Raw genomic sequence first — 7,500 nt, 5'->3', positions numbered from 1 at the left:
GAAGAGCTGGTCCTCTTACCTGAAATAGAGAGAGGAGGGGGAGAGAATGATCTGAGTGACAAGGTAAGAAGGGCCTTCTATGCCATCAAAATGAACATAACATTTGACATGCCAATTAGGATCTGAGCGAAAAATACTTGAATAAGATAGAACCCATTACCAACCAAGAATTCACAAAACGGGATGAACACCAAATTGAGACTCGGCATGCAGAATTCTGCACAAATATACTTTGTGTACTGTGACGGCCCTGAATTATTCTGAACCGTCTCAGTGCAGCTCCTTCCAATAGGGCGCTTTCCCTTTTAATTCCCAATTAAATAGCCAGCATCAGCTGCGCAAAAGTGGGGTTGTGATGGAGACGTGAATGAGGATGTGTTCAACCCTCAGTGCCGAAGCTTCTCTATTCCGTTTGTTTTGTTGCCGTTAAACGTGTGTTTTGTAGCCTAATAGAGTTTACCCAGGATCGGATCCACTCTTTGCGTCCGTGGACCACACCTCTCCGTTCTTCATGGCCTTTCTCCGCTGGAGATCTATTGGCGGATTGGATTGTCTGACTGACCGACTGACTACCACCTTTTTGTATACGGTATTTCATTTGTTTTGATGTATACTGTGATTTATGTAGTTAGTTGTAGTTGAGGACTTAGTAAGAGTTGATACGCTTTAAAGTTCTGTGGTAAAATAATTGTTATATTGATTGTATGTTTAATACTGGGTTTACGCTACACGGAATGAACGGACAAACATTGCGTGACAAAAGTCACTTGAGTTCACTGAACTCCTTTACCGGGCTGGACTCTTTTTAGGCCCGAGGTACAGGACATTTCTGGAGGAACCAGAACTCATTGTGATATTATTATATGTGTGTAATCATTGTTGTTGCTAATACAACCCACGCAAAAGAATATAGTTGTTTTTGAAGTTCTTTCCAATGTTTTAAGGGTTTATGAAAAGTTTATTTCCATCCTGACTTTTACATAAGTCCTTTGTATTGGTGTAGACTTGACGGACCAGATGGGACTCATTCCCACCCAAACTAAAAGGAGAAACCAATGTTTTCTCTGGTAGGCACAACCTACCTGGCACCCCTATAAATAATAACCTCAAGTCAAAACCGTTACATAAAAAATGGCACCCCAGATGGGACAGCTCAACATTGAGAACTAACCAAAGCAAATCTTTTGTGTGGAATTAAAACAATGGATTCACCCCAAGATCATGTGCTCATCCATGTCATACCTGTCAATGGGAATACACAGTGCCATTCTGACCATCAAGCTGACAATACAAATCTTAAGGTGAATGGAGATAATGGAGTTGATTTGGGCCAGAGCCCTGGGAATCTGAATGCTCGGTCTGGACCACAGGCCACAGGAGGTCTAACCAGTTATTCACTTATTGACATGCATTTATTTAACTAGGCAAGTCCGTTGAGAACAAATTCTTATTTACAATGACGGCCTAGGAACAGTATGACCATATTAGAGACACATATTTCCCTCAGATTACACAGACCCACAAAGAATTAGAAAGCAAATCCAATTTTGATTAACTCCCATATCTACTGGGTGAAATACCAGTGTGACATCACAGCAGTAAGATGTGTGACCTGTTGCCACAAGAAAAGGTCAACCAGTGAAGAACAAACACCATTGTAAATACAACCCATATTTATGTTTATTTATTTTCCCTTTTGTACTTGAACTATTTTCACTATTTGTGAAGAGAAGAGCTGAACCTCTTACCTGAGATATAGAGAGGAGAGGGAAGGAGAGAAAAAGAGAGAGAGCAAGAGAGAGCGAGAAGAGAGAAGAGAGAGGGAGAGGGAGAGCGCGAGACCGAGAGCCATTTGAGACCTTGCTTAATTCCCCAACCATCTTCCATCAATCACATAGCTACAAGAATCAGACCTTTGTGAAGCTTATAGCAGTTTAATGACAAATAAAATGTTATTTTATTGGTCACATGAACATATTTAGCAGATGTTATTGCGGGTGGAGAGAAATGCTTGTGTCCTTAGAGATCCTTTTTATGTCTCTGTTTTGGTTTGGTCAGGGCGTGAGTTGGGGTGGGTGGTTGATGTCCTGTCCTTCCTGTGACATCGGGTGGTGTAGGTGTCCTGGAGAGCAGGCAGTGTAACCCCCAGGAATGCGTTGGGCACAACACCCTCTGTGTGGACCTTTTCAGATTGTCAGTGATGTGTACGCCGAGGAACTTGACGCTTTTCCCTTCTCCACAATGTGGATAAGTGGGTGCTCCCTCTGCTGTTTCCTGAAGTCCACAATCAGCTTCTTCGTTTTGGGGCCCCGAGCTTGATGGTGAGCTTGGAAGGTGCTATGGTGTTGAAGGCTGAGGTATAGACAACGGACAGCATTCTTACATAGGTATTCCTCTTGTCCAAAGGGCAGTGTGCAATGTGATGGCGTCGTCTGTGCACCTATTGGGGCGGTTTGCAAATTTCAGTGTGTCTAGGGTGCCAGGTAAGGTGGAGGTGATATGATCGTTAACTAGCCTCTCAAAGCACTTCATGATGACAGAAGTGAGGGCTACGGGGCGATAGTCATTTAGTTCAGTTAACCTTTGCTCTCTTGGGGACAGGACCAATGGTGGACATCTTGAAGCAAGTGGGGACAGCAGACTGGGATTGGGAGAGATTGAATATGTCCGTAAAAACTCCAGCCAGCTGGTCTGCACATGCGGCTAGGGATGCCGTTGGGGCCGGCAGCCTTGCGAGGGTTAACACGTTTAAATGTTTTACTCACGTCGGCCTTTATTTAACCAGGCAAGTCAGTTAAGAACAAATTCTTATTTTCAATGACGGCCTACCAGGGAACAGGGGGCAGGACAACAGATTTGTACCTCGTCAACTCAGGGATTTGAACTTGCAACATTCCGGTTACTAGTCCAACGCTCTAACCAAGAGGCTACCTGCCTCCTCTAACCACGAGGCTACCTGCCTCCTCTAACCACGAGGCTACCTGCCTCCTCTAACCACTAGTCTACCTGCCTCCTCTAACCACGAGGCTACCTGCCTCCTCTAACCACGAGGCTACCTGCCTCCTCTAATCACGAGGCTACCTGCCTCCTCTAACCACGAGGCTACCTGCCTCCTCTAACCACGAGGCTACCTGCCTCCTCTAACCACGAGGCTACCTGCCTCCTCTAACCACTAGTCTACCTGCCTCCTCTCTAACCACGAGGCTACCTGCCTCCTCTAACCACGAGGCTACCTGCCTCCTCTAACCACTAGTCTACCTGCCTCCTCTAACCACGAGGCTACCTGCCTCCTCTAACCACGAGGCTACCTGCCTCCTCTAACCACTAGTCTACCTGCCTCCTCTAACCACTAGTCTACCTGCCTCCTCTAACCACGAGGCTACCTGCCTCCTCTAACCACGAGGCTACCTGCCTCCTCTAACCACTAGGCTACCTGCCTCCTCTAACCACGAGGCTACCTGCCTCCTCTAACCACTAGGCTACCTGCCTCCTCTAACCACTAGGCTACCTGCCTCCTCTAACCACGAGGCTACCTGCCTCCTCTAACCACTAGTCTACCTGCCTCCTCTAACCACTAGTCTACCTGCCTCCTCTAACCACGAGGCTACCTGCCTCCTCTAACCACGAGGCTACCTGCCTCCTCTAACCACTAGTCTACCTGCCTCCTCTAACCACGAGGCTACCTGCCTCCTCTAACCACGAGGCTACCTGCCTCCTCTAACCACGAGGCTACCTGCCTCCTCTAACCACGAGGCTACCTGCCTCCTCTAACCACTAGGCTACCTGCCTCCTCTAACCACTAGTCTACCTGCCTCCTCTAACCACTAGTCTACCTGCCTCCTCTAACCACTAGTCTACCTGCCTCCTAACCACGAGGCTACCTGCCTCCTCTAACCACGAGGCTACCTGCCTCCTCTAACCACGAGGCTACCTGCCTCCTCTAACCACGAGGCTACCTGCCTCCTCTAACCACTAGTCTACCTGCCTCCTCTAACCACTAGTCTACCTGCCTCCTCTAACCACTAGTCTACCTGCCTCCTCTAACCACTAGTCTACCTGCCTCCTCTAACCACGAGTCTACCTGCCTCCTCTAACCACTAGTCTACCTGCCTCCTCTAACCACTAGTCTACCTGCCTCCTCTAACCACGAGGCTACCTGCCTCCTCTAACCACGAGGCTACCTGCCTCCTCTAACCACGAGGCTACCTGCCTCCTCTAACCACTAGTCTACCTGCCTCCTCTAACCACGAGGCTACCTGCCTCCTCTAACCACGAGGCTACCTGCCTCCTCTAACCACGAGGCTACCTGCCTCCTCTAACCACGAGGCTACCTGCCTCCTCTAACCACGAGGCTACCTGCCTCCTCTAACCACGAGGCTACCTGCCTCCTCTAACCACGAGGCTACCTGCCTCCTCTAACCACGAGGCTACCTGCCTCCTCTAACCACTAGTCTACCTGCCTCCTCTAACCACGAGGCTACCTGCCTCCTCTAACCACTAGTCTACCTGCCTCCTCTAACCACGAGGCTACCTGCCTCCTCTAACCACGAGGCTACCTGCCTCCTCTAACCACGAGGCTACCTGCCTCCTCTAACCACGAGGCTACCTGCCTCCTCTAACCACTAGTCTACCTGCCTCCTCTAACCACGAGGCTACCTGCCTCCTCTAACCACGAGGCTACCTGCCTCCTCTAACCACGAGGCTACCTGCCTCCTCTAACCACGAGGCTACCTGCCTCCTCTAACCACGAGGCTACCTGCCTCCTCTAACCACGAGGCTACCTGCCTCCTCTAACCACGAGGCTACCTGCCTCCTCTAACCACGAGGCTACCTGCCTCCTCTAACCACGAGGCTACCTGCCTCCTCTAACCACGAGGCTACCTGCCTCCTCTAACCACGAGGCTACCCCGCCTCCATACGTCTCGTGTCCGAGCCGTTGGATCGTGACTCACACTTTGTCTCTGTCCTGACGTTTTGCCTGTTTGATTGCCTTGCGGAGGGAATAACTACACTGTTTCTATTCGACCACATTCCCAGTCACCTTGCCACGGTTAAATGTAGCGGTTAGCGCTTTAAGTTTAGCGCGAATGCTGCCATCTATCCACAGTTTCTGGCTTGGGTGGGTTTTAATAGTCACAGTGGGTAGGTTTTACTAGTCACAGTGGGTAGGTTTTAATAGTCACAGTGGGTGGGCTTTAATAGTCACAGTGGGTGGGTTTTAATAGTCACAGTGGGTGGAGTTTAATAGTCACAGTGGGTGGGTTTTAATAGTCACAGTGGGTGGGTTTTAATAGTCACAGTGGGTGGGTTTTAATAGTCACAGTGGGTGGGGTTTAATAGTCACAGTGGGTGGGGTTTAATAGTCACAGTGGGTGGAGTTTAATAGTCACAGTGGGTGGGTTTTAATAGTCACCGTGGGAACAATATCCCCTTTACACTTCTTGATGAACTCAGTTACTGTGTCCGTGTATACGTTAATGTTATTATCCGAGGCTAATCAGAAAAAATCTCAGTCTGCGTGATCAAAACAACCTTGAAGCAGGGATTCCGATTGGTCAGACCAGCGTTGAATATGAGTTTCTGCCTATAAGAAGGGAGGAGCAAAATGGAGTCGTGATCTGATTTGCCGAAGGGAGGGCGGGGGAGGTCTTGTAGGCATCCCGGAAGAGAGACTAGCAGCGGTCGAGTGTTTTCCCAGCATGAGTACTACAGTCAATGTGTTGGTAGAACTTAGGTAGCATTTTCCTCAAATTTGCTTTGTTGAAATCTCCAGTTACAATAAATGCGGCCTCAGAATATGTGGTTTCCAGTTTGCATAAAGTCCAGTGTAGTTCCTTGAGGGCCGTCGGCTTGAGGGGGGATGTACACGGCTGGGACAATAACTGAGGAGAATTCCCTTGGGAGGTAATACGGTTAGCATTTGATTGGTCGGGTGAACAAAAGGACTTGAGTTTCTGTATGTTATCACAATCACACCATGAGTAGTTAATCATGAAACATACAACCCCACCCTTCTTCTTCCCGGAGAGTTCTTTATTCCTGTCTGCGCGATGAACTGAGAACCCAGCTGGCTGACGGGACAGTATATCTGGAGAGAGCCATGATTCCGTGAAAAAGAGTAAGTTACAGTCCCTGATGTCTCTCTGGAAGGAGATCCTCGCCCTGAGCTTGTCTACCTTATTGTCCACAGACTGAATATTAGGGAGTAATATACTCGGAAGCGGTGGATGGTGTGCCCGACCTCCTGAGTCGGACTAGAAATCCATTCAGAATACCTCGTCTCTGCCAGCGGCATCTTGGAGCAGCCTCTGGGATGACTTCTATTGCCCTGTGGGTTGCGAACGAAGAATCCCATTCGGGAAAGTCGTATTTCTGGTCGTAATGCTGGTGAGTTACCATCGCTCTGATATCCAAAAGTTATTTCCGGATGTATGCCATAACACAAAACATTTTCTGGGCTAACAATGTAAGAAATAAAACACGAAAAAAAACAAAAAACTATAAGGTTGCTTAGAAGCTAGAAGCAGAGCTGCCATGCCTGTCGGCACCATTATTGTTCTCAGTGTGTGTGTCTGTAAGTAACTTTAAGTAACAACCACCTAGCAGACCGGGTATGGTAACTGCTGGTGGTGAAGGAGACCAGACTACAGAGGTAAAGAGGGAGTTTACCTGCTGGTGGTGAAGGAGACCAGACTACAGAGGTAAAGAGGGAGTTTACCTGCTGGTGGTGAAGGAGACCAGACTACAGAGGTAAAGAGGGAGTTTACCTGCTGGTGGTGAAGGAGACCAGACTACAGAGGAAAAGAGGGAGTTTACCCAAAAGGCCTTTGTAGATGAACACATACAAATGTATCTTTCTGCACATATAAAGTGAGGTCCAACCTACCATTTGGTACAAGGTGACAGAGGAGGCTGCATGGTAAACAGAGTCCAGTCTCTGTCAGACAGAGGAGGCTGTATGATAAACAGAGTCCAGTCTCTGTCAGACAGAGGAAGCTGCATGCTAAACAGAGTCCAGTCTCTGTCAGACAGAGGAAGCTGCATGCTAAACAGAGTCCAGTCTCTGTCAGACAGAGGAGGCTGCATGCTAAACAGAGTCCAGTCTCTGTCAGACAGAGGAAGCTGCATGCTAAACAGAGTCCAGTCTCTGTCAGACAGAGGAGGCTGCATGCTAAACAGAGTCCAGTCTCTGTCAGACAGAGGAGGCTGCATGATAAACAGAGTCCAGTCTCTGTCAGACAGAGGAAGCTGCAAACAGAGTCCAGTCTAGACAGAGGAAGCTGCAGAGAGTCCAGTCTCTGTCAGACAGAGGAGGCATGCTAAACAGAGTCTGCATGCTAAACAGAGTCCAGTCTCTGTCAGACAGAGGAGGCTGCATGCTAAACAGACAGAGACAGAGGCTGCATGATAAACAGAGTCCAGTCTCTGTCAGACAGAGGAGGTTACATGCATATACAACAACCATAATCAATAACAGAGAGAAAAGTGGCCTGAACAAGC

The 7,500-nt window shown here is 48.5% G+C and overlaps 1 protein-coding gene across 2 annotated transcripts in view; it reads right to left on the bottom strand.

Moving 5' to 3' along the window:
- LOC121839363 (neuropeptide Y receptor type 2-like) overlaps positions 1-7,500 on the bottom strand; it is a 10,566-nt gene that overhangs the window by 824 nt on the left and 2,242 nt on the right. Inside the window, exon 2 of one of the 2 annotated variants that reach the window (XR_006078894.1) lies at positions 1-19. This exon is cut by the window's left edge and continues 824 nt beyond it. The exons of the other annotated variant lie outside the window; for it this stretch is intronic. The gene's annotated coding sequence lies outside the window, so the exon portion shown is untranslated. The remainder of the gene's footprint in view (positions 20-7,500) is intronic. 2 annotated transcript variants of the gene reach the window in all.

Source organism: Oncorhynchus tshawytscha, linkage group LG15 (genome assembly GCF_018296145.1).
Source record: "Oncorhynchus tshawytscha isolate Ot180627B linkage group LG15, Otsh_v2.0, whole genome shotgun sequence".
In the NCBI taxonomy this organism is placed as follows: Eukaryota; Metazoa; Chordata; class Actinopteri; order Salmoniformes; family Salmonidae; genus Oncorhynchus; species Oncorhynchus tshawytscha.
This window is presented reverse-complemented; position numbering and strand designations above follow the sequence as displayed.